The 26,199-nt window shown below is 37.8% G+C and overlaps 1 protein-coding gene across 13 annotated transcripts in view; it reads right to left on the bottom strand.

Moving 5' to 3' along the window:
- RABGAP1L (RAB GTPase activating protein 1 like) overlaps positions 1-26,199 on the bottom strand; it is a 786,378-nt gene that overhangs the window by 245,472 nt on the left and 514,707 nt on the right. Inside the window, exon 1 of one of the 13 annotated variants that reach the window (XM_031662303.1) lies at positions 19,734-21,626. The exons of the other annotated variants lie outside the window; for them this stretch is intronic. The gene's annotated coding sequence lies outside the window, so the exon portion shown is untranslated. Of the gene's footprint in view, positions 1-19,733; positions 21,627-26,199 lie in introns of those variants that run through there. 13 annotated transcript variants of the gene reach the window in all.

Below are 26,199 nucleotides of genomic sequence, written 5' to 3' on the forward strand. Positions count from 1 at the left end.
AAATTCCTAACCCTAATCTGGACATCTCGGTGTTACAATTAAACTACAAGTAGCAGACAGAATAAAATAAAACAAAACAAGGCAATGTTGCCCATAAGTGGGACAGATTGTGTACTGGAGGCTTTAAGTATCACACTGCATTTCCACTACTGTTCTTACTGTTTTCTTATTTGTTTTAGTGATTGCTTTCAAGTATTATTCGTATAACTAGAGGTGGTCATTAGGGGCTATCTGCCAGACTTCCTTTTCTTTTCTGAAAACTATAGCAATATTTCTTTAGAAATAAACAAATTAAATTGTTCTTGAAGAAGCCATTCTAGAACTGAATTTTGAACTCTGGGTTCTGCCCAATTGCTCTGAAGAGATGTTGAGTTATTAAATTCAAAAGATAGAGAATCTTATATGATAAAGATAACAATCAGAAATAAGTTTGCTACAAAATGTGCTGTTTCCTTGCCATGCAAGTCATCATACATAAGAAAAAAGATATTTCTTTTTTTTTTTTCTGTATTTTTTTTTTTTAAATTTATTTATTATTATTATACTTTAAGTTGTAGGGTACATGAGCATAACATGCAGGTTTGTTACATATGTATACTTGTGCCATGTTGGTCTGCTGCACCCATCAACTCGTCATTTACATCAGGTATAACTCCCAATGCAATCCCTCCCCCCTCCCCCCTCCCCATGATAGGCCCCGGTGTGTGATGTTCCCCTTCCTGAGTCCAAGTGATCTCATTGTTCAGTTCCCACCTATGAGTGAGAACATGCGGTGTTTGGTTTTCTGTTCTTGTGATAGTTTGCTAAGAATGATGGTTTCCAGCTGCATCCATGTCCCTACAAAGGACGCAAACTCATCCTTTTTTATGGCTGCATAGTATTCCACGGTGTATATGTGCCACATTTTCTTAATCCAATCTGTCACTGATGGACATTTGGGTTGATTCCAAGTCTTTGCTATTGTGAATAGTGCTGCAATAAACATACGTGTGCATGTGTCTTTATAGCAGCATAATTTATAATCCTTTGGGTATATACCCAGTAATGGGATGGCTGGGTCATATGGTACATCTAGTTCTAGATCCTTGAGGAATCGCCATACTGTTTTCCATAATGGTTGAACTAGTTTACAATCCCACCAACAGTGTAAAAGTGTTCCTATTTCTCCACATCCTCTCCAGCACCTGTTGTTTCCTGACTTTTTAATGATCGCCATTCTAACTGGTGTGAGATGGTATCTCATTGTGGTTTTGATTTGCATTTCTCTGATGGCCAGTGATGATGAGCATTTTTTCATATGTCTGTTGGCTGTATGAATGTCTTCTTTTGAGAAATGTCTGTTCATATCCTTTGCCCACTTTTTGATGGGGTTGTTTGTTTTTTTCTTGTAAATTTGTTTGAGTTCTTTGTAGGTTCTGGATATTAGCCCTTTGTCAGATGAGTAGATTGCAAAAATTTTCTCCCATTCTGTAGGTTGCCTGTTGACTCTGATGGTAGTTTCTTTTGCTGTGCAGAAGCTCTTTAGTTTAATTAGATCCCATTTGTCAATTTTAGCTTTTGCTGCCGTTGCTTTTGGTGTTTTAGACATGAAGTCTTTGCCCATGCCTATGTCCTGAATGGTACTACCTAGGTTTTCCTCTAGGATTTTTATGGTATTAGGTCTAACATTTAAGTCTCTAATCCATCTTGAATTAATTTTCGTATAAGGAGTAAGGAAAGGATCCAGTTTCAGCTTTCTACTTATGGCTAGCCAATTTTCCCAGCACCATTTATTAAATAGGGAATCCTTTCCCCATTTCTTGTTTTTCTCAGGTTTGTCAAAGATCAGATGGCTGTAGATGTGTGGTATTATTTCTGAGGACTCTGTTCTGTTCCATTGGTCTATATCTCTGTTTTGGTACCAGTACCATGCTGTTTTATTTCAAGTATGAGTTGGCATAAGTCCCGTAAGTCCAGGGTCTATTTCATGTGCCCTCTTCATCGTGGTCACTGATACACTCTGGCTAGCTTTTGGATATGGAGCTGTACCAAATGTACTACCCAAAAAGCTTACAATAAACCATGTTTTTTCTGTTTCTGAAATAACTCTAGAAGCAAGGATTAGGCCCAGATATTTAGAGTGTATTCCTGTTATGATTTGCTAACATAACCTTTCACATTCAGCTACCAGAGATATGACATAACGATGGAAGGAATGAATGATAAACACAAATATTCAGTTGGTTAAAATATAAACAAAATATTTTTAGTTTGGGGTTTACTCAGTTAATTCTTTAAGAAACCAAAAGAAGTAGGAAATAAGTATAATCAGGCCAGGAGATAAAAACAAATGAACGCAGTTCATAACCATACTAAGCAATTATCCTAGACTGGTTTTGATCACAATTTACCAACTAGAGAAAAGAAAGACTATTACAGATTTTAAAATGTGGGTTACAATTAAGCAAAATTTGCTTTCTGAATCAAAATTTCACTTCTTACCCACTAGCTGCTGCCCACCTGCCAAAACTTAAAGGCCAATATAAAAGAGACCTACTGCCCTGTTCTCCAACTCTGTCCACCACCACCACGTCACAACTGCTAGGCAACAGTGAATTCTCACAACCTGAGTGCTTATCAGCCTGCCATCAGAACCTGATCCACTATTTCTCTGGTTCTTGTTTTTCCAGGCACTGCTCAAAATGTAAACCCCTCTCATCTCTGTTTTCTCATCTTCATAATGCTCTGGTCCTTTATCCTAAGCCAGTTTCCTACTCCTCCTCTCCTTCCCAAATCCTTTCATGGTAGCCTTTGGAAACTCCACTCCATGTTCAGCTACCTTGGCTGTATTCTTAACCTCCCTGTCAAACATTCCCCCCAAATTCCTTATATTCACAGGAATAGTGAAATTTCATTGATTCTTATAACAACTTATAAAATGATTCTCATTTTTTAGAGTATGAATGTGACTAGCCCAATATTATCATGTGAAAACCAAAAAGAAAATTCTAAGCCCTCCAACTAACTAAATGGAGGACCAAAGGGACCCAACTAAACCTGAAAAAATAGTTCAGAACATGATAGGAAGGCGGAATCAGGCATGCCTCATTATACCCTCCTCCCTTTGGAGTTCAGGCACACAACTGACCAGCATTAACATTAAAAGAGAGATCCTAAGACAGACAGAAAAGACCCTGTAGCAATAAGATACCAAATTCCAACCTGACTCTAAGTATAGCATCACGTGGCAGATAGCAGGGCCCTGAAAGAAACCAAACTGTTTTATCCCAAAATAGATTCTGTAACATATTTTGAAATGGTTCTAAAAAGCTGTCTTTTGTGGGGAAAATTTGCATTCTATAGAGGATTCCCTTCTCTTTCCAGGTCATTTTAAGATCCTGAAGACAGACTGGCTGTGAGTCTAGAACCTTTTAAGGATCTCTAAAGGAAACATTTGCCATTTATTGCCTCTGGGAGTGGTTACCTAGAAGACTTCATATACATAAGAAGAACCCCAGTCTTTACAACCCCTTATCTTAACCCAGACACTCCTATCTATTGATTCCAGGTTTTTAGATAATAACAACTCTTTCAACCAATTGCCAATCAGGAAATCTTTGCCAACCTGGGCAACAAAGTGAGACCCCCTCTCTACAAGAAAGTAAAAAAAAAATTAGCCAGGTGTGGTGGTGCACACCTGTGGTCTCAGCTTCATGGGAGGCTGAGGCAGGAGGAATGCTTGAACTGAGAGGGTGAGCTGCAGTGAGTCAAGATCACACCATTGCACACCAGCCTAGATGACAGAGCAAGATCCTGTCTCAAAAAACAAACAAACAAAGAAAAAGAAAAGAAAAAGATAACATTTTTGAATCCACCTATGATCTGGAAGCCCCAGCTTTGAGTTGTCCTGCCTTACTGCACTGAATGAATGTATGCTTCACATCACATGTATTGACTGATGTCGTTTTTGTTTTTTGAGACAGAGTCTTGCTCTGTCACCCAGGCTGGAGTGCAGTGGTGCAATCTTGGCTCACCGCAACCTCCACTTCCCAGATTCAGGCAATTCTTGTGCCTCAGCCTCCAGTGTAGCTGGGGCTACAGGCTCTGCCACCACACCTGGCTAACTTTTGTATTTTTAGTAGAGCTGGAGTTTCACCATTTTGGCCAGGCTAGTCTCAAACTCCTGACCTCAAGTGATCCACTGGTCTTGGCCTCCCAAAGTGCCGGGATTACATGTGTCAGCCACAGCACCTGGCCTGATGTCTTTTTTTATTTTTATTTTTTAAACAGAGTCTTGTTCTGTCACCCAGGCTGGAGTGCAGTGGCACAATCAGAGCTCACTGCAGCCTTGACGTTTTGAACTCAAGCAATCTTTCCACATCAGCTTCCCAAGTAGCTGGAACTACAGGCATGTGCCACCACACCCAGATAATGTTTTTTTTTTTTTTTTGGTAGAGAGGGTTTCACTATATTGCCAAGCTATTCTTGAACTCCTGGCCTCAAGCAACCCTCTGCCTCAGCCTCCCAAAGTGCTAGGATTAAGGGCATGAGCCACTGTGCTCGGCAATGGATTAATGTCTTATGTTTCCCTAAAAGATATAAAACCAATGTGAAACCCAATCACCTTGTGCACATGTTCTCAGGACCTCCTGATGCTGTGTCATGGATCATAGTCTATAACTTGGCAAAATAAACCTCTAAATTGAATGAAACCCATCTCAGATGCTTTTTAGTTTACATATGTGTTTAGTAACAGGCTAGAATCACCCCCTCAAGCCTCCTGATGTCTAGTCTAGTGAGATTTTCTCACACCGTGCTGGTATAATGTGCATAGTAAATGCTTATTTGAAGACTTAATGATTAAACTACACTAGCTTTCCCAAATTTTCTGGGGTTGATTTATTTCCCTGTGGACCCAACTAGACCAATTTACAGAATTATCGATGTTATGCCCAGACCGTTTGTTCCCCAAAGAAGACCACCAGAGTCCAGAGTCAAAGCCAAGCGGCAAGGATCTTTACTACAAGTTCGAACTTGGTCCCTCCATCCCACAGCATACAAGAGGGCCTCGAACAATGCGAGTGCTTGCTTTTTATAGCCCGATGTAAACAGGATATGTAAAGTTACAGGGAACAAGGTAATTCTCTGGGTTACAGCATTACAATTGGTTAACATTCTACATTTAGCATTCCTTATCGGAGATCTCCCAGGTGATGTTTTTCTGAAGTTTGAAAGAAATATGGAGGAATGTGTTTGTGCTGGGCTCAGGAAGTTGGGAGATATATGGGGGATGTGCCTCATTCCTTTCATCATCAAATTACAGTAAGAACCCCTTTCTTCAATTATCTCAAAATCAAACAATTAGACAACCAAGCTGTGCAAAACACAAAGAACTTACAAGTAAAAATTAAATAAAGATCTCTAAATAGCCAAAATGGCTCTCACAAACACCAAGAGAAATCTTTGCTCAACTTTTTATTCTATACATACTTCCAGTTAGTTTGGTGATATGATTTTGAAGCTTATAGATATCAGAAGTAGCAAACCACAAGATAAAGTATGTGCCAGATGGGATCAGGGATAGATAGCCTATAGTGACAGTTGTCAGAATTAAAATATCAGATCTCACAGAAATAGAAGACATAAAAAAAAAAAAAAAAAAAAAAGATAAAATGCATAGCTCTCTGGGTCCACTTGGGGGAGCCAATAATCTTCAATAGTTAATTATTAACTACTGTTAATTATCACTATTAATAATGACAATCTAGCAAGATTAATGAATGCTTATATCATGTTATAATACTGTGCTTACGGGAGGTGAGTGTGTGTTTTAAATAAAAAGTAGATAATGATGTTTTGAAGTTTGGGAAGCTAAAGAGGAAACTTTCAGTTACCAGAAAAATTTATATATGTAAATTCTTTAAACAAGTTCAGAAAAATAAGGTATTATATATCTGCTTATATGAAGCTCTAGACATTAACCCATAAAAATAAAGAAAAGTAAAGACTTTATAAGCCTTGAAGTAAAGTAAAACAGAGTGGCTCGACAATGCAAACAAATACACTTTAAGACATTTGAGTTGATGGAATTCAGAAAAGAACTTGTTATTCTATCAGGTTTTTGTTTTGTTTTGTTTTGTTTTGTTTTTAAGAGATAGAGTTTTACTCTGTCACACAGGCTGGAGTGCAGGGGTGTGATCACCACTCGCTGCAGCCTCAACCTCCCAGGCTCAAGCAATTCTCTCAACTCAGCTTCCAAGTAGCTGGGACTACATGTGTGTGCCACCATACCTGGCTAATTTTTAACTTTTTTTGTAGAGATGAGGTATCCCTATGTTGCCCAAGCTAGTCTCCAATTCCTGGGCTCAAGTGATCCTTTTGCCTTGGCCTCACAAAATGCTGGGATTATAGGCATGAGACACCACACTCAGCCTTGAAATGTATTTTTAAAAGCAAAAGATGTCATACATTTTCAAGATGCCTCCAGTTTTTAGGAATATGTAATCCCCAGCAATTTGTTTGTTCTTAAGGGGAAAACATGTACCTAGTAGAAATCAAAGGGCTAAAAGTTTGGAGAATTATTAAGAGTAAAAAATAAGTAGCCGGGCGCGGTGGCTCAAGCCTGTAATCCCAGCACTTTGGGAGGCCGAGACGGGCGGATCACGAGGTCAGGAGATCGAGACCATCCTGGCTAACACGGTGAAACCCCGTCTCTACTAAAAAATACAAAAAAAAAAAACTAGCCGGGCGAAGTGGCGGGCGCCTGTGGTCCCAGCTACTCGGGAGGCTGAGGCAGGAGAATGGCGTGAACCCGGGAGGCGGAGCTTGCAGTGAGCTGAGATCCGGCCACCGCACTCCAGCCTGGGCGACAGAGCCAGACTCAGTCTCAAAAAAAAAAAAAAAAAAAAAAAGAGTAAAAAATAAGTAAACATGTTATGGCCACACATCATTTATAGTACGAGGTCTAACTCCAAATGCAAAATAATAACCAACATCTACTGAGTATTTTGTATGTGCCAAGATATGAATGAATTACATTAAAGGCATGTCCTTATTTCATCCCACAACTACCTAAAATTCCATTTTATACACAAGGAAATCAAGATTTAAAGAAATCAAAGTAACTTTCCTAAGTCCAACACCTAATAAGTGCAGATCTAGGATTTTAACCTAAGCAGCCTAATTCCAAAAGTGATACTCTAAACAATTAAGTTAGAGAAGATAATTCAATGAATATATGAATGAATGAATGAATACATCTCTTATTTGGATATTATTTAATGTGTCCTCTACTTCCTAAAGGATTAAAGCAATTCTTTCCATTTAAAGGCAGGTAAATTTTGAGAGCAGAGAGTAAAAAGATAACAAACAAATTTAGTTCTTCTACCAGAACTAAATTCTATTATTTGTTTCCACACTGAAAACACTTACAAAAAGTAGCTGACTGCTTGCAGTATATGAGGTAACAAAAACCCAGCTTGCTGTGGGAAGAAAGGGTCACCACCTTCCTCTAATGACAACTGATTGAGATCAGCCTTGTATGCATGAAGAAGTAGATTTTTAACTGATTTGGATACTGCTATTTCAAAATTCAATGACATTCTGGCAACATCTTTGCTTTAAAGAACACCTACAAGTAATTGCCCCAAATTGAATAATTGCTCCAAAGTGCAGATCATGGTGTTCTCAGGTAGGCCAAGGATTAAGCACCCACAGTCTTGCATAAAATAACGGCTGACAGTAGAGCACCCACTGAAACAAAGACATCGAACATTTTGGCTCTGATAAGCAGGCAATCGTGGGTTCAGAGGGAGCTGACAGATTGCGTGAGAAGCTGTCAAAAACTTAAGCTGACAGCACTGAGAACAAATGCTGAAAAGGTAGTGTCAAAAAGTACCAAGTGTGCATCAGCACCTGGGTTCTTAGGGATCAAAATAAAAGGGAAATAATGGAAATCCTAACAACAAGTCAGTAACCCAAATTACCAAATTATCAAACCAAAAATGGCCAAAGTAAATGAAGCAGGTTCACAGACAAAGCTAGAAGAAATGGGGTTCTGTCCTTTCTGACCCATCCAGAAGAAAACATACCACCCTAGGAAGAGATAATGACTAAATGAGATAGCATACATCAAATAAACTGAGTATTTGGTAAATATTCAATAAACGTTAGCAATTATTATTAGGTTCATGTATTCATTGCCTAATATATCCAGTATTTTATATTTTTCACTTAATCCTCTCAGTAACTCTATGGCATATGTGTTATTGCCACCATTTTAGAGATGACTAAACTGAAGCTCAGAGACAGAACACTGTTAGTAAATGGTAAAGCCAGGCTATAACTCAGGTCTATCAGACTAAAGCAAATCCATGCTTTTTTCCACTAATTCCATATTGAGTGCTAACTCAGTGGGGCTTTGGTTAGATATCTGTGATGGATTAAAGAGTCCCAATTCTTTGATGCTTCTCCCATTGAGAGTTAAGGTCTCTGTTCTTTCATTTCAACCTGGGCAGACTATGGTACTGCTTTTACCAGTAGAATATGGTGGAAGTGGTGCCATGCTAGTTTATGTGCCCAGTCCTTGAGATATTGACAGCTTTCATGTCCAGTCTGTTGGAACACTCACTCTTAGAAGCCAGCTACCATATAAGAAGTGCAATTATACTTACACCCCCATGCTCTCTAAGTAACCAAGCAATCACAAGAAGGCCTGGAGGACCAGATATCATCAGTAAAGAAGAAAGACCAAGAATCACCAAGGTGGTAGATATGTGAGTAAAGAAGTCATCTGGAAGTGAATCAGGTGGTCCAGCCGATGCCAAGTGGATCAGAGATGAACCACATAGCTGAATTCCAAAATTTCTGACTCATGAGATTGTAAGAAAATAAATGATTGCTTTTATTTTTTTCACTGGGAAATAATTTCAGATTTAGAAAAAATTTGCAAAACCAGTACCAAGAAGTCCTACATATCCTTCACTCAGTTTCACCCAAACATTAACATCTTACATAACCACAGTATAATGATCAAAACCAAGAAACTATTATTTTTATCAAATGCCCCACTAATGCCCTTTTTCTGGTCCAGGATGCAATTCTGGATTATATACTGAATTTGGTTGTCATGTCTCCTTAGTCTCCTTTCATATGGGACCGTTTTCAGCCTTTATTTTTCATGACCTTGATGCTTTGGAAGAGTATTGGCCAGTTATTTTATAAAATGTCTGTCAATTCGATATGTCTGCTGGTTCCTTATGATTAAATTCAGAATATGTATTTTCAGCACAAATACCACAGAAATGATGATGTGCCCTTCTCAGTGCATCATTTCTTTTATTATTATTATACTTTATGTTCTAGGGAACATGTGCACAACATGCAGGTTTGTTACGTATGTATACATGTGCCATGTCGATGTGCTGCACCCATTAACTCATCATTTACATTAGGTATATCTCCTAACACTATCCCTCCCCCCTCCCCCGACCCCACAACAGGCCCTGGTGTGTGATGTTCCTGTTCCTGTGTCTAAGTGATCTCATTGTTCAATTCCCACCTATGAGTGAGAACATGCGGTGTTTGGTTTTCTGTCTTGCGATAGTTTGCTGCTTCTCAGTGCATTCTATCAGGAGGTTACATAACATCACTATATGTCTCACTATAAAAATCATTATCTCTTTAAAGTCACTCGGTTTTCATGTAGCTTCTTATATATTACAGGTAATCAGAAGAAAACCCCTTTGACTTCTCTTTGATAAATTTCTTGCTGCTATGATCTATAAAGCAATGCATTGTTTCAAAGAAAGTAGTGAAAGTGACAGATAATTAACAGGCAAAAAGAAATAAGTTAATACTAGCTGCTCTTAAATATAGGTTCTACAGCAAGAATATTTAGAATATTAGCCAAAAATTCTTTTACTTTATTCTGCTTCTCATGTTTTAAGCTCTTTATCTTAGGATGGCTAATGGTGCTTGATGGGGTAACGAAATAAAACGATGTGATGTTTGGGTTTTTGTTCTGAATGTCCACTAGAGGTCAGGATTACAGCACTGAAAATCAATCGCTTTTTTTTTTTTTTTTTTTTTTTTTTTTTTAAAGGATTTCACAGACCAACATAGTAACCTTGTATACAAATTAAGACATGCTGTTTTGCCTAGGTAATACCATTCAGGACATAGGCATGGGCAAGGACTTCATGTCTAAAACACCAAAAGCAACGGCAACAAAAGTCAAAATTGACAAATGGGATCTAATTAAACTAAAGAGCTTCTGCACAGCAAAAGAAACTACCATCAGAGTCAACAGGCAACCTACAGAATGGGAGAACATTTTTGCAATCTACTCATCTGACAAAGGGCTAATATCCAGAACCTACAAAGAACTCAAACAAATTTACAAGAAAAAAACAAACAACCCCATCAAAAAGTGGGCAAGGGATATGAATAGACACTTCTCAAAAGAAGACATGCATACAGCCAACAGACACATGAAAAAATGCTCGTCATCACTGGCCATCAGAGAAATGCAAATCAAAACCACAAAGAGATACCATCTCACACAAGTTAGAATGGCAATCATTAAAAAGTCAGGAAACAACAGGTGCTGGAGAGGTTGTGAAGAAATAGGAACACATTTACACTGTTGGTGGGATTGTAAACTGGTTCAACCATTATGGAAAACAGTATGGCGATTCCTCAAGGATCTAGAACTAGAAGTACCATATGACCCAGCCATCCCATTACTGGGTATATACCCAAAGGATTATAAATCATGCTGCTATAAAGACACATGCACACGTATGTTTATTGTGGTACTATTCACAATAGCAAAGACTTGGAATCAACCCAAATGTCCATCAGTGACAGACTGGATTAAGAAAATGTGGCACATATACACCATGGAATACTATGCAGCCATAAAAAAGGATGAGTTTGTGTCCTTTGTAGGGACATGGATGCAGCTGGAAACCATCATTCTCAGCAAACTATCACAAGAACAGAAAACCAAACACCGCATGTTCTCACTCATAGGTGGGAACTGAACAATGAGATCACTTGGACTCAGGAAGGGGAACATCACACACCAGGGCCTATCACGGGGAGGGAGGAGGAGGGGAGGGATTGCATTGGGAGTTATACCTGATGTAAAGGACGAGTTGATGGGTGCTGACGAGTTGATGGGTGCAGCACGCCAACATGGCACAGGTATACATATGTAACAAACCTGCACGTTATCCACATGTATCCTAGAACTTAAAGTATAATAAAAAAATAAATAAATAAATAAATAAATAAAACAAAATCAAAAAAAAAAAAAAGAATTCTGAACCAAGGCCTTAAGAAGCATCATATTAAAAAAAAAAAAAAAAAGAGAGAGAGAGAGACATCAGATCCTATCATTTCTCTTCCAAATCTTGCTTTTCTTCCCCACTTAGATATTATGTTTTACCAGGTCAGAAATTTGGACTGACTGATTTCCTCAGTGTCCAGAATAGTGCTTGGCACATAGTAGTGCTAAATAAATAGTTGTCAAATGAGTGATCAAAGTACAAAAAAAGGAGAGACATAAAGGGCACAGGGGGAGCCCAAAGGTAGAAAGATCAGTACTTCTTGGGTAGACTTGGAAATGTTTCACAATGCAGTAGATGCTTACAAAACAGTTTTGCCTGAATGAGGTAGAGAAATAAATACAACTTGGTCACGTTAAAGTATTGGGAGGAAAGCAGTGCAAACCAACAGCACAGCATCTGTAAAGGCAGAGAGAAACAAAGCAGCCAGAACTGCTGGTGATCTGGGAGGGATGAGACCAAGAAAGTGCATGTGAGGGATGAAGCTGGAGAGGCAGGCAGGTGTTTCACTGCTTGCTGGCTCTCCTTGACCCCTGCAGCCTGCTGTATCTTGGTCCCAGCTGTTATCAGATCTAGGGATAGCTGGGCAACATAAAAGAAATTTTATTTCCCTTGAAGTCTGACCCGTTCCTCCTTTCATTCTTTTTTGGAGAGGCAATAAAGCATGGTGGTTATGAGACAGACTCACAGCCAGCCTTCTTAGGTCTGAATCAACTTTGCATCTCCTCCTAACTATATGACTTACAGTTATTTTAACTCTCTCTATCTCAGTTTCCTTATACACACCTCAGAGAGTGTTTTTAAAAGAATTAAACGACTTACTATATGAAAAATACTTAGAAAAGTGTCTGACACATAGTTAAGCACTATATGTCCGGACACATTATCATGTTAAAGTCCCCCAAACAGTTTATTAGATAGACCATGAAATATCACTAAACAGGACAGAGTCTGGGGAAGTGCATCCATTCATGCCTTTGGATGCCAAATCCCAACCACTGTAAACAGATATTGATAATAAGCAGAGAATTTGAGGAAAATAACCAGGAAGGCAAATATCCCTCCTGTTCTAGTGTTTACCAGCTTCATTGTATGGATTTGCCTCACACCTAACTGCTACTGTTCTTTTTACTATAGTATGCCTTTACTTCCTTTTGTATTATCCTAAAAAAAAAAAAAAATAGAGTAGATAACACTTGGTTGAATTTTTCATGTTACTGAAGATGCCTTTGAAGGTACCCTTTTCAGGGAAATATTCGTAATTCCTTTGATCTGTTCTCATGCGAACTAATTTTAAATTCATTTGTTCACCTATAAATTATCTTCAAGACTCTTATAAATCATCTAAAAAATAAAACTAGACAGAATTCTGTAGCATAGGTCCAAATACCACAGTCTACTATTAAAGAATTACCTAATCTACTTAGAGTATTAACTTTAAGCCCTAATGCTAAGCTACTATCTACTCCAGCTTTGAGCTTGAGATCAGTCATGGTTCTTTCAACCTTTACTGTCATACTTAAGTCCTCTTCTTTTAAACCAGGGTATTGAATTAAACTACCTGTAGAGTTCCTTTCAAGTCTAACAATCCATGATTTTTTTTTTTTTTTTTTGAGATGGAGTCTCGCTCTGTCTCCAGGCTGGAGTGCAGTGGTGCAATCTCGGCTCACTGCAACCTTCACCTTCTGAGTTCAAGTGATTTTCCTGCCTCAGCCTCCCAAGTTGGGACTACAAGTATGCGCCACCACACCCAGCTAATTTTTTGTACTTTTAGTAGAGATGGGGTTTTACCATGTTGGCCAGGATGGTCTCAATCTCTTGACCTTGTGATCCTCACGCCTCGGCCTCCCAAAGTGCTGAGATTACAGGTGTGAACCACCGTACCCAGCCCATGATTCTTTATGATTCGAATATAGTAGAAAGATAGTCCCTTGTTTTTTCTGATTCTAAAAGAAGAACAGATTGAATAGGCATACAGAGACATGGAAGTCTTTAAGTTCTAGTTCTCAGAAGATGTAGCAAAGAAGGCAACAACATTACCATGAAACAGTCTGAAAACCAAGACGCATTTACAGAACATGCCTATAGAATCTAGCCTTTTAAGACTGGAATAATTTCCAGAGATCTTGCAAAGTTAAAGAGAGGGTGAGTCTATGAATGACAGTGAAGATGGAAGCCAGGAATGGCAAAGAAAAGAAAATTCTCAAGTTGGGAGTTCCAGGGTATAACAGCGTTTTTTGTTTGTTTTGTTGGTTGATTTTGCATTCAGATTATCCATTAGAAAAAAATATACCTCAAAAGTATTATAATAATCTATTTTTCACAGATGTAAAAGCAAGAGAATTAAAAATCATGAAAAAGTTATCAAAGTACACTGGGTAAGTTCCTTTTCTAGATATCTTAAACATGACAAGTATCCAGATAGGATGACAGTGCAAGCTGTCCATACAAATCCTAGTAGCTCTCATGACATTTGTCTAGTCTCACAGCAATGCTTGTGAATGTGCTGGGCTACACTAGATAAAATCAATACACTGGCTGGGCGTGGTGGCTCATGCCTGCATTCCTAGCACTTTGGGAAGTCGAGGCGAGTGGATCTCTTGAGGTCAGGAGTTCAAGACCAGCCTGGCCAACATGGTGAAACCCCTTCCTTACTCAAAATACAAAACAGCTGGGCATGGTGGTGCATACCTGTAATCCCAGCTATTGGGGAAGCTGAGGCAGAAGAATTGCTTGAACCCAGGAGGTGGAGGTTGCAGTGAGCAGAGATTGCACCACTGCACTCCAGCCTGGACAACAGAGCGAGATGCTGTTCCAAAAAATAAAAATAAAATAGCAAGATACTCCTTAGCATCACTTCAGGGGAGGTAGGAAGAAAGGGTAATATTATCCTTATATATAAGATTTCATTTGGAAAAAACTTTCTACTCATTAAGTTTTTTTCTAGGCCACAATTTTTACTTTTTAGTCAATCTATACATTTCTGAGAAGTCATTTTATGCCTCTTTTAATTTCCTTTAGGACCCTGAACTTGTGTAACTAGGCTGGATGACCCCTCAGGTGTGAACAACTAACTCTATGACTCTCTGGCTAAAACTAAAGGATTCCTTCTCAGAGAAAACTGTGGATAGACACTTTATCCTGTTGAACCCACACTAGTGCACTGGACACAAGAGTATTCAGTTTTAAATATAATCAACCAGTGTTGAGGAAAATCCAAACATCAAGAGAACAGTATTCTCACCCAAAAAAAAAGGTCTTATTAGAGTCAAGTAATTACTCTAGAATTTACAGAGTCACTGGGGCTAATTTGTTTGGGTTTTTTTTCTGACTTTTATTTTAGATTCAGGGGGTACATGTTCAGGTCTGTTACCTGGCTATATTGCATAATGCTGAGGTTTGGGGTGTGAATGATCCCATCACCCAGGTACTGAGCATAGTATCCAGCAGTTAGCTTATCAAACCTTGCCCCCACCCTTTTACTCCCCTCCTCTACTAGTCTAGAGTTGTTCCAATGTCTATTGTTGCTATCTTTATGTCCCTGAGTAGTCAATGTTTAGCTCCTATTTACAAGTGCAAATATGAGGCATTTGGTTTTCTGTTCTCGTATCAATTCACTTAGGATAATGGCCTCCAGCTGAATCCATGTTGCTTTAAGCGACATGATTTTGTTCTTTTTGTGGCTGCAAAGTATCCCGTGGTATATGTGTACCACATTTTCTTTATCCAATTCACCACTGATTGGTACCTAGATTGACGTCATTTTTTGGTACTGTGAATAGTGCTGCAATTAACATGTGAGTGTATGTGTCTTTTTGGATAGAAAGATTTGTTTTCTTTTGAATATATATCCAGTAATGGGATTGCTGGGTCAAATGGTAGTTCTGTTTTAAGTTATTTGAGAAATCACCAAGCTCTTTCCATAGTGGCTGAACTGAATTTACATTCCCACCAACAATGTATAAGTGTTTCTTTTTCTCCACAGCATCATCAGCATCTGTTATTTATTTTTACTTTTTAATAATAGCCATGTTGACCAGTGTGACATGGTCTCATTGTGGTTTTGATTTGAATTTCTCTGATGATTAGTGATATGGAGCATTTTTTCATGTTTTTTTATTTTGGCTGCTTGTATGTCTTCTTTCGAGAAGTGTCTCTTCATGTCTTTTGTCCATTTTTTAAATGAGGTTGTTTTTTGCTTGTTCAACTGTTTACGTTCCTTATAGATTCTATGCATTAGACTTTTGTCAGATGCATGGTTTGCAAATATCTTCTCCTATTCTGTAGGTTATCTGTTTGTTCTGCTGATAATTTCTTTTGCTATGCAGAGGCTCTTTAATTTAATTAGGTTCCACTTGTCAATTTTTTGTTTTTGTTGCAATTGTTTTTGAGGATTTAGTTTCTTTCCCAAGGCTGATGTCCAGAATGGTGTTTCCTAGGTTTTCTTCTAGGATTCTTATAGTTTGTGATGTCACATTTAAATCTTTAATCCTTCTTGAGTTAATTTTTGTATATGGTGACAGGTAGGGGTCCAGTTTCATTCTTCTGCATATGGCTCGCCAACTATCCCAGCACCATTTATTGAATAGGGAGTCCTTTCTCCATTGCTGATTTTCATTGACTTTGTCAAAGATCAGATATTTGTAGGTGTGCATCTTTATTCCTGGGTTCTCTATTCTGTGCCTTTGGTCTAGGTGTCTATTTTTGTACCAGTACCATGCTGTTTTGGTTACTATAGCCTTATAGTATAGTTTGAAGTCAGGTAATGTGATGCCTCCAGCTTTGTTCTTTTGCTTTGGATTGCTTTGGCTATTTGGGCTCTTTTGGTTCCATACGAATTTTAGAATAGTTTTATTTAGTTCTGTCAAAAATGACATTGGTGGCCGGGTGTGGTGGTTCACTCCTGTAATCCCAGCATTTTGGGAGGCTGAGCCAGGTGGATTACCTGAGGTCAGGAGTTCAAGACCAACCTGGCCAACATGGTGAAACCCCATCTCTACTAAAAATAAAAAATTAGCTGGGCATGGTGGTATGCGCCTGTAGCCCCAGCTACTTGGGAAGCTGAGACAGGAGAATCTCTTGAACCTGTGAGGCAGAGGTTGCAGTGAGCCAAGATTGAGCCACTGCACTCCAGCCTGGGAGGTTGCAGTGAACTGAGATCGTGCCACCGCACTCCAGCCTGGGCGACAGAGTGATGAGACTCAGTCTCAAAAAAAAAAAAAAAAAAATGACATTGGCAGTTTGATAGGAGTAGCATTGCATCTGTAGGTTACTTTGAACAGTATGACCATATTAATGATACTGATTCTTCCAATCCATGAACAAGAAATGTTTTTTCATTTGTTTGTGTCATCTATGATTTCTTTTAGCAGCATTTTGTGGTTCTCCTTGTAGAGATCTTTTACTTCCTTGGTTAGATGTATTCTTAGGCATTTTGTGTGTGTGGCTCTTGTAAAGGGGATTGCATTCTTTATTTGGCTCTGAGCTTGAACATTATTAGTGTATACAAATGCTACTGATTTTTGTACATTGATTTTGTAACCTCAAATGTTACTGAAGTTGCTAATTTTAGCTTTTCATTTTTTAATGCTATAAAAATTTAAAGACAATTTGAAGAGGAAAGAACTAGGTAACAAGTTACAAACAGAAATAAAAGTTGTAGTTGAATTTTAAATGGATCCCAATTAAATATTTATAGGTCATAATGCTTGGACAATAAATAACTGGGTTTTGAATATAATTCTCTTTAATAATTCCTCTCAGCAATGTTACTGCTGTTTAACATTGGTACAAATAACAAAATGTAACTGCTGACTAATAAAATTTAGTGCTGAGAGTAAAGAATAAGGAATTAGTCTGGAATATCTTCTGCAGACAGACTCTGGATTCCTTTCCTCTTCTACAAAGAAATACAGTTATAATGATTGGCACATGAGATTACCCAAAAAAGAAAATCAGATTTTTGTGAATTATTTTTCTTTCTTTTTTTAAAAAATTATTTTAAGTGACACATAATAATTGTACATATTATTGGTTACAATGTGATGTTTCAAAACATACATTGTGTAATGTTAAAATCAGGCTAAGCAGCATATCCATCACCTGAAACATTTATCACTGTTTTTGGGGTGTGAAGACACAGAACCTTTTATTCTTGTCATTTTAAGATATACAATAACTTGTTGTTGACTATAGTCACCCTACCATGCAATAGAATACCAGAACTTGTTCTTTCTTTCTAATTGCAATTTTATGCCTTTCACTCATCTTCTTCCCATCCATCTCTTTCTTTACTAGTTGTTTTTCTGTTTGTTGTTTTCCAAAGCTTTGCTACAGAAAAGGCATTCTGTGGGGGCAGTATCAGCATTGCTTAAGTGTAAGTTACATGTGCAGACTATCAGGTTCCATATCCTATAACCACCAACAAAATCCGAATCAGCATTTAAATAGGATCACCATGTGATTCAAATGCATACTAACATTTTGAGGCCCACTTACTATAGTTCCTCTGGCTCAAAGAGTTTATGATCCTATAGCAATGAAATCTGATTCTTAACAAAGGTGTCTTTGAAATAAGGTAAAAGGGAAACTCACTGGACCTGGAAATAACATTTTAGTGAAAGGAAAGGATTGTGCTATGCATATGACAAGTGTTATTTAATCCTCACAACAACCTTAAGCAATTGACATTATTATCTTCTTCTTACAGAGAAGAAAACAGAAGTGCTACAGAGCTGAAATTATTTGCCTAAGGTTGCATAGACTAAGCAGCAGCTTACAGGAAAGGTTCCTGAGTAGTCACAAAACACAAACCAAATGAGTCAACCAACAAATGTTTACCGATTACTTCTATTTTCAGCAAAAACAAAATTAAGACAGAATATGATGAGTACAAAATCTTGTGATTCATGTAAGTACTAAAAATAATCAGATATAAAAATAATTTTACATAAAAAAGAAACAAATAAGCCACAAGTCACAAAGTTTCAAATGGGCCACACTTCTGCTTTTTTCATTTCATCTATTTTGGCATTTTTCTTTTAGACACTGTATTTCTATTATGTGTAGTGTTTCAAAATATAAAATACTTCCTACAAACAGCAGATGGCACCATGCATCAGTGAAGGAATGACAAAAAGTCAGAAAAATCAAGCTGTCAAATTTCTATCTTTTAGAAAATGACTCAAATTTTCTAACTAGCCTTATAATAGTAATAGATAATTTAAAAGACCTCATTTTGATAATTCACTAATGATGAAGTTATTTTTTCCCTCTCTTTATCCTAGCAATTAGACCACCAGGAAAGGAAGTTACTTTTGATTCAGACTTGCTGATAACAAAAACAAAATTATGTGAAAAAATAAAAGAAGAAAGAGGTATGCTAATATATAAAAAGTCTGCCAAGGCTGGGCATGGTGGCATCCACCTGTAATCCCAATGAATTACTTGGTAGGCTGTGGAGAGAGGATCGCATAAACCCAGGATTTTGAGACTGGCCTGGGCAATATAGGAAAAAAAAAAGAATCTGCTGAAAAGTAACCAATAAGAAGAGCTACAGAGATGTTAGCCCAAAAGTCACAATATGAAAACTCCAACCCTGCAAAGATTTCTGGAAAAATAAAAATTCAAAGAGAAAATTCAAATGTTAAATTATTAAGCAAACACAAATCTAATGCAAAAGAACCATAAAATAATTATTATACCCTCAGAATTTATTTCACTCAATAAAGATAATTTATGGTATTGAATTATCATGGGAATTTTATTTTTGTGTCACTCAAACTCATCGCAATTCTTTCCTTTAACTCCCAACGTTCATAAGTACTGTCCCAGAACACAGTAAAAACCTCAGAGGCACGTTAAATCAAAACACTGTTACAGTATAAATAAGCCTTTCCTTTTATTTGACCCAGCAAGCCAGCAAGCTATCAAGCAAATAGATAGTACTTCAGAGACTATTTCATTCTTGGACACATAAGGCACCTGCACTCTTTTTTTCAAAGACAGGAAAGTTATAGAAGGAAAAAATTGAAAGACTAAAAATGAAAATAAAAAGTAAAGTGAGGCAAAAGTTATATATTAATTCTTTCGTTTATAATTCCACTAAATCTCTTTTCCCAAATAGAAAACTTGTGGGGGAGAAAAATGGAAACCATATTTTGGAAGTAGACAACAACAACAAATAAACCTCACCAAAAATTTCCCTGCAATATATTCCTCTTTCTCAACCTTCACACTATGTATTTAGTCTTTTGGGGATGATGTTTCCTATTTTCCTAGACAGGTCTTTTTCTTGGGAGACATACCACCAATAATATTCTTAAGAGTTTAATTTATAGTTAGCTTTGACTTCAATTGCAAGCTCATTGCTGAAACATTCAACTAACCACCATCAACTCTTACCCGAGCAGTAGCTCCTAACTGGTTTCCCTGGTCTCCTTATCCCCTTCAATGCATTCACAACAGCCATAGTCATTTCTGAAACACTTAAGTCAGTCCATCCAATTCCATGCTTAAAGATCTTCAATGGCTTTTTCCTGCAGTTAGAATGAAATCTCATGTCCTCCTCAATATGGCCACCAAGCTCTGGTATAATTTGGGTCCTATCTACCTCTTGGCCAACTGCTCTTATGTTCTAGAAAGTCTGGCTTTCTTTTAGATCCTCCCACCCAAGAGCCTTGAGCATGCACTTCCCCTACTCATCACCACAATTTCTCCTACTCATCTCTTAGATCTCAGCTTTAAATGTCACTTACTCAGAAAGACCATTCTTGAAACCCTAATCTAAAATAGATTTCCTTGTTACCAAATCTTGAGGTAACTTGTAGTTTCCCTTTATAACATTTATTATAATATATAGTCATATACATTTTTTGTATTTATCTGTCTGCCCATTAGTGTATTAGCACTATAGATGCAAAGACAATGTCTGTCTGTTAACCATGGTATGTTAGGATTACCTCAGTGTCAACACATTAAAGTGTGTTCAATACTTAATAAATGAAAGAATAATTGAATGAATACAAAACATTCCTTTCAGTGAATATCTCTGATCTTCTAGATGTTAAATTGATGAGATATTAGCTATTTTTCTAGAGATAAGACAAAACCTCACTTCAAAACAATTTGGAAGCATATGCTGCTCCCTTTTTGGCTTCCCTGGCATCCTCCTAACTGCTATAAGTACTAGTCTGTCTCATATTCATATTCTCATATCTGGAATTAGATAGTCACCCACTTTTTCACTACTTTCAATGCCTTTAAAAGTAATTACTCATGAGTCTTTTTAGATTTCCATGTAAGCCTTTAATAACTTAACCTTTAGAAATCTAGTTATCTGCTGACATCATGTAACACATTAATGTATTCTATGAATTCTTTTTTCCTCCAAATATAAAAAGTTACATCATGTAAATGGCTATAAAAGAAAATCTAATACAAAATTTTAAATATATATGATCCCTCCCTCAAAATTCCACAAAAATGTAGCACTGTTAGACAATTGGGTGGTATACCATGTACTCTTAAAACGCATACTTAATACAAAAGATAAAAAGCACAAGTGCTAGACGACAGACGTAAAACAACAAATAATCCACAATGTCAGCATTTATCCTTAATGTTCAGTTTTTAATGCAAATATGCCAGCTGCTGTCACAACACAAATTATTTTGACTCTCTCAGAATTACTTTTCTCAAACATCAATTTCACCATGGCATTACCTTGAAAAACTTTCAGTGGCCTCCCATTTATATAACTATGCATCCCAAACTGTGGTGTGACAAACCCCTGAGGTACAAAGAGCTGTGTGTAAGAAAAGGGAAAAACAAGGCAAATATGCTATATCTCTTTGGACAAGTTTTACTTAAACATGTGAAAAAAATATTTGTACTAAGACAACTATGGCTCTATTGTGCAGCAAAATGCAAAATTTACATGTATTTTAAATATATGATATGCAACTTCAAAGAAGCTTTGAGATTGGGAGACTACTAGACACATAATACACACTGAATATATGTGTCAAAAAGACATCACAGAAGACTTCACTCATTTATTATATAAACAGTGACTACTATGGCCCAATAGTGGGATTGAACAGTAGTTATTCTCCCATTTTAGATTAGTTATTACCTGTTCTTATGACCTTATGTCCAACATATCACTACTCTCAGTATAATATTAGGATGCACCATAGGAAACTGCCAATATTCAAAAATTTTTGACTTACAAAAACAGCAAATTCTGGACAGGCATGGTGGCTCATGCCTGTAATCCCAGCACTTTGGGAGGCTCAGGTGGGTGGATCACCTGAGGTCAGGAGTTCGAGACCAGCCTGGCCAACATGGTGAAACTGGTTTCTTTTTCTTTCGAGACGGAGTCTTGCTCTGTCGCCCAGGCTGGTGTGCAGTGGCATGGTCTCGGGTCACTGCAAGCTCCACCTCCCGGGTTCACACCATTCTCCTGCCTCAGCCTCCCAAGTAGCTGGGACTACAGGCATCTGCCACCACGCCTGGCTAATTTTTTATATTTTTAGTAGAGACGGGGTTTCACTGTGTTAGCCAGGATGGTCTTGATCTCCTGACCTTGTGATCCGCCCACCTCAGCCTCCCAAAGTGCTGGGATTACAGGCGTGAGCCACCGCGCCCGGCCAGTGAAACTCATTTCTACTAAAAATACAAAAATGAGCCGAGCATGGTGGCAGACACCTGTAATCCCAGCTACTCGGGAGGCTGAGGCAGGAGAATCACTGGAACCCAGGAGTTGGAGGTTGCAGTGGGCTGAGATTGTACTATTGTACTCCAGCCTGGGCAACAAGAGTTAAAACTCCATCTCAAAAACAAAACAAAACAAAACAAAAAAAGAGCAAATTCCTATGGGTCAACATAATGCAAGAGTCTATCTTACTTGTATTGAATCACCCCAACATGCCTCCTTTTGAAAGTGTTTATCAGTTCTGTGTCTCCATCAAGTACTGTGACCTGCCTAATATAAAGCACAATATATTGGCTGAGGCCAAAATAGAGCCAAAATATTGGCTGAGGGTGCAGCCTCGGGCAAATATCTGAAGTTCCATATTTTGGAAGAAAGAAGATTGGTAATGGAACCCATCTCCTTCAGGTTAAGGCATAGAAGGTTCCTGCTAGCCATTTATCACTACTGGTAGAAGCTTGAGATAAAGGCCGAGTGCAGTGGCTCACGCCTGTAATCCCAATACTTCGGGAGGCTGAGGCAGGTGGATCACCTGAGGTCAGGAGCTTATGACCAGCCTGGACAATATGGTGAAACCTCATCTCTAGTAAAAATACAAAAAATTAGCCAGACGTGGTGGTAGGCGCCTGTAATCCCAGCCACTTGGGAGGCTGAGGCGGGAGAATCGCTTGAACCCGGGAGGCGGAGGTTGCAGTGAGCCGAGATCGCGCCATTACACTCCAGCCTAGGCAACAAGAGCGAAACTCCATCTCAAAAAAAAAAAAAGCAGCAGCTTGCGATAAAAAAGCAAAAATGGGAAAGGCTAATCATGATATTCATATTCCTAGACCCTAATTAAGCAAAGTACTTGTCCTACATCTTACATATAACAAAACAATATACCATTCATATAAGTGTAGAATCTTTTAAGCTTGATCATCTGTTTCTATTGTGAAAGAAATAGGATTAGCCAAAGTAAGTGTAACTGGCATCAACCATAAAAAAATTGAGTATCGGCCAGGAGCAGTGGCTCATGCCTATAATCACAGCACTTTGTGGGTGGGGAGGGTGGATCACAAGGTCATGAGATGGAGACCATTCTGGCCAACATGGTGAAACCCTGTCTCTACTAAAAATACAAAAATTAGCTGGGCGTGGTGGCGCTTGCCTGTAATTCCAGCTACTAGGGAGGCTGTGGCAGGAGAATCGCATGAACTAGGGAGTCAGAGGGTGCAGTGAACCGAGATGGCGCCACTGCACTCCAGCCTGGCGACAGAGCAAGACTCCATCTCAACAACAACAAAAAAATTGAGTATCAAATCCTACTTTCTCTTTAAATAAAAAAGGTATTTATGAATTTGATGTTTTAAAACCTTTGATAATTTAGAAAAAGGAGTAATTTTAGATTTTCAAAAGAGACTTAGAGTTTAATATTTATAGAATACTATTGATGATCATATACCATTTATCAATTCAGTGCAAGTAAAAATCTGAATAAGCCCCCAAATACTTTGTATTGGGAAACTGCAGATCTATCTACATCCCCCTATTTGGTAACTGCTAACTCTAAAAAGTTCCATCTTGTTCTTCCCCTAAATCTTCACGAAATAAAATACCTGCCTATTTTTAATTATAATTTATCCTGCTACAACACCGCTTTGAAACAAATCTGATCCACACACTATTGCTGAGGAAGTTTAGTTATTAAAATATGCATCTGTTCTCTGTCAACTTGGCTTTGTTGAAAGGCCCACAGTAACATCTGACCAAGAAAGCCTTGAGAAAAATCAACACACCAAGGTTTTCATCCCCAAAATAAACACTAAAAACACAGCAACCACAGAACATTGCTGGATATTTCCCTTAAGTTTTGTGCTTCTCTGAATTCATTACCTTGAACTATTATCTTTCTTCCTAGAATTTGCCAAAGTAACAAATTCAAAGAAATGAAAAAGTACACATTTCATGCTTCTGTATGGCTGTCTTCTTGTTCCTCCAGAGAAAGCATCACACCTATATCATTTGATAACTCTCATATGGAACAGAAAGTAATACCACAGAACTCTTTGCTGCTGATGATTAAAATGATCAAAAAGCACATGTCCTTTAGCCTAAACACATTTCAATGTACAAGTATACACAACTGTTAAATCAGTATTTCTTAGTTTAGTCATTAGGAAATAAACCTGAGTATATTTGTTAAACCTGTAGATTTCTAGAGCCATATCCTCAAAGAAGCTTGAGTCTAAGATGATCTCTAGAATTTTTATGTTTAATGAGCAATCTCTCCTGCTTCAAGTTATTTTGTTAAATTGAGATGTAATTCAAACACCATAAAATCTGTTCTTCAAAAATGTACAGTTCAGTTGTTTTTAGTATATTTGCAAGGCTGTACAACCATCATCACTATCTACTTCCAGAACATTGCATCATCTCCAAAAGAAAACTTTTTCCTATAAGCACTCACTCTTCAATCTCTCCTCTCTTCAACTCTTGGAAACTAATCTACTTTCTATCTCTATGGATTTGCCATAGAGGTAGGGGTACAACTTCATTCTTTTATAAGTCAATATCCAGTTACCAGCTGGGACCGGTGGCTCAAGCCTATAATCCTAGTACTCTGGGAGGCTGAGGCAGGAAGATCACATGAGCTCAGGAGTTTGAGACCAGCCTGGGCAACATGGGAAAACTCCGTCTCTACAAAAAATTAAAAAATTAGCCAGGCCCATGCTGGCATGCACCTGTAGTCCCAGCTACTCAGGAAGCTGAGGTGGGAGGAGCGTTTGAGCTCTGGAGGCACAGGTAGGCAGAGGTTGCAGTGAGCTGAGATCATGCCATTGCACTCCAGCCTTGGCAACAAAGCCAGACCCTGTTTCAAAAAAAAAAAAGAAAAAGAAAAAGAAAAAACTATCTATCTGTCTATCTCTCTCTCTCTCCCCCCAGTTATCTCAGCAACATTTGTTGAAAAGGCTATTCTTTCCTTACTGAATTGCCTTGGCATCCTTGTTGAAAATCAATTGCCCACAAATACATGAGTATATTTCCATTCTGTTAATCTATAGATTTACACCTATGCCATTACCACGCAGTTTTGATTACTATAGCTTTGTAGTAAGTTTTGAAATAGTCCCTTTCCCACCCCTCCCAAATTATTCTGGTGAAAGTTGCTATGAACTACACTTGGAGAAATACTGTCTTATGCTTCTAGGCATAATTATACTCTTTTATCAATATATTTTATAGCCATCATAAATACAACTCTTGCAATATGGGCTTCTGAAGTACAAATATATTAATTATGATTTGGAGTCACTCCTACCACCTCCAAAAATCCCAACCAAAGAATAATATTTCATCTTGCTATCTAAATCAGAGGTCACAAATGGCAGCCTTTGGCTGAATTTGAACTGATGATACATTCTATTTGGCCTCATAGTATTTTTGTAAAAGTTGAATTTGAGTTCCTTTACATGAATATGTACTCTGCAGTTCATCCCAGTCCTCAATACTTCGCATTGTGTTACACCTAGCACATTTCACTCATTTTTGTGCATTTGAGTTGGCCATATCTGACCAAAATAAATCCTTAAGTAGCCCCATTAAGGAAAAGTAGAAAAAGTGTAACCAACACCCAGTTTTTTCAAGGGTTTTATCCAAATGCTAGATTAAATTAAAGGATCTTTTCTTGAACTTAGAAAGATTTAATAGATGCTTGTTGACTGAGAGTAAGTAGTTCTACACTTGAAAGATCAGGAAAAGGTTGTGAAACTCCACTGGGTTCAAAATACTATTTGATATCAAGTCTATTATAGATTTGAAGGTTGAAGATAGGAAGACAGTTAATATGTTAGGTAACATGTAATTCAGGTTTAACAATACATTTCAAATAAAATCCAAATTTATCTTTAATTATTAAAGATATTTTTAAAAGCAGCTAATAATTCTTGGAGAAAAATAGATTTAAAAAATCTTAATTCTGGCACAATTTTAAAAATTTATTTTTAAAACTGGTATAAAGAAGGCCTCAGAAAACCTACCACACTATAGGCCAGGTGCAGTGGCTCACGCCTGTAATCCCAGCATTTTGGGAGGCCAAGGCGGGAGAATAACCTGAGGTCAGAAAATCAAGACCAGCCTGACCAACATGGAGAAACCCTGTCTCTACTAAAAATACAA

Source organism: Papio anubis, chromosome 1 (genome assembly GCF_008728515.1).
Source record: "Papio anubis isolate 15944 chromosome 1, Panubis1.0, whole genome shotgun sequence".
Lineage (NCBI taxonomy): Eukaryota > Metazoa > Chordata > Mammalia > Primates > Cercopithecidae > Papio > Papio anubis.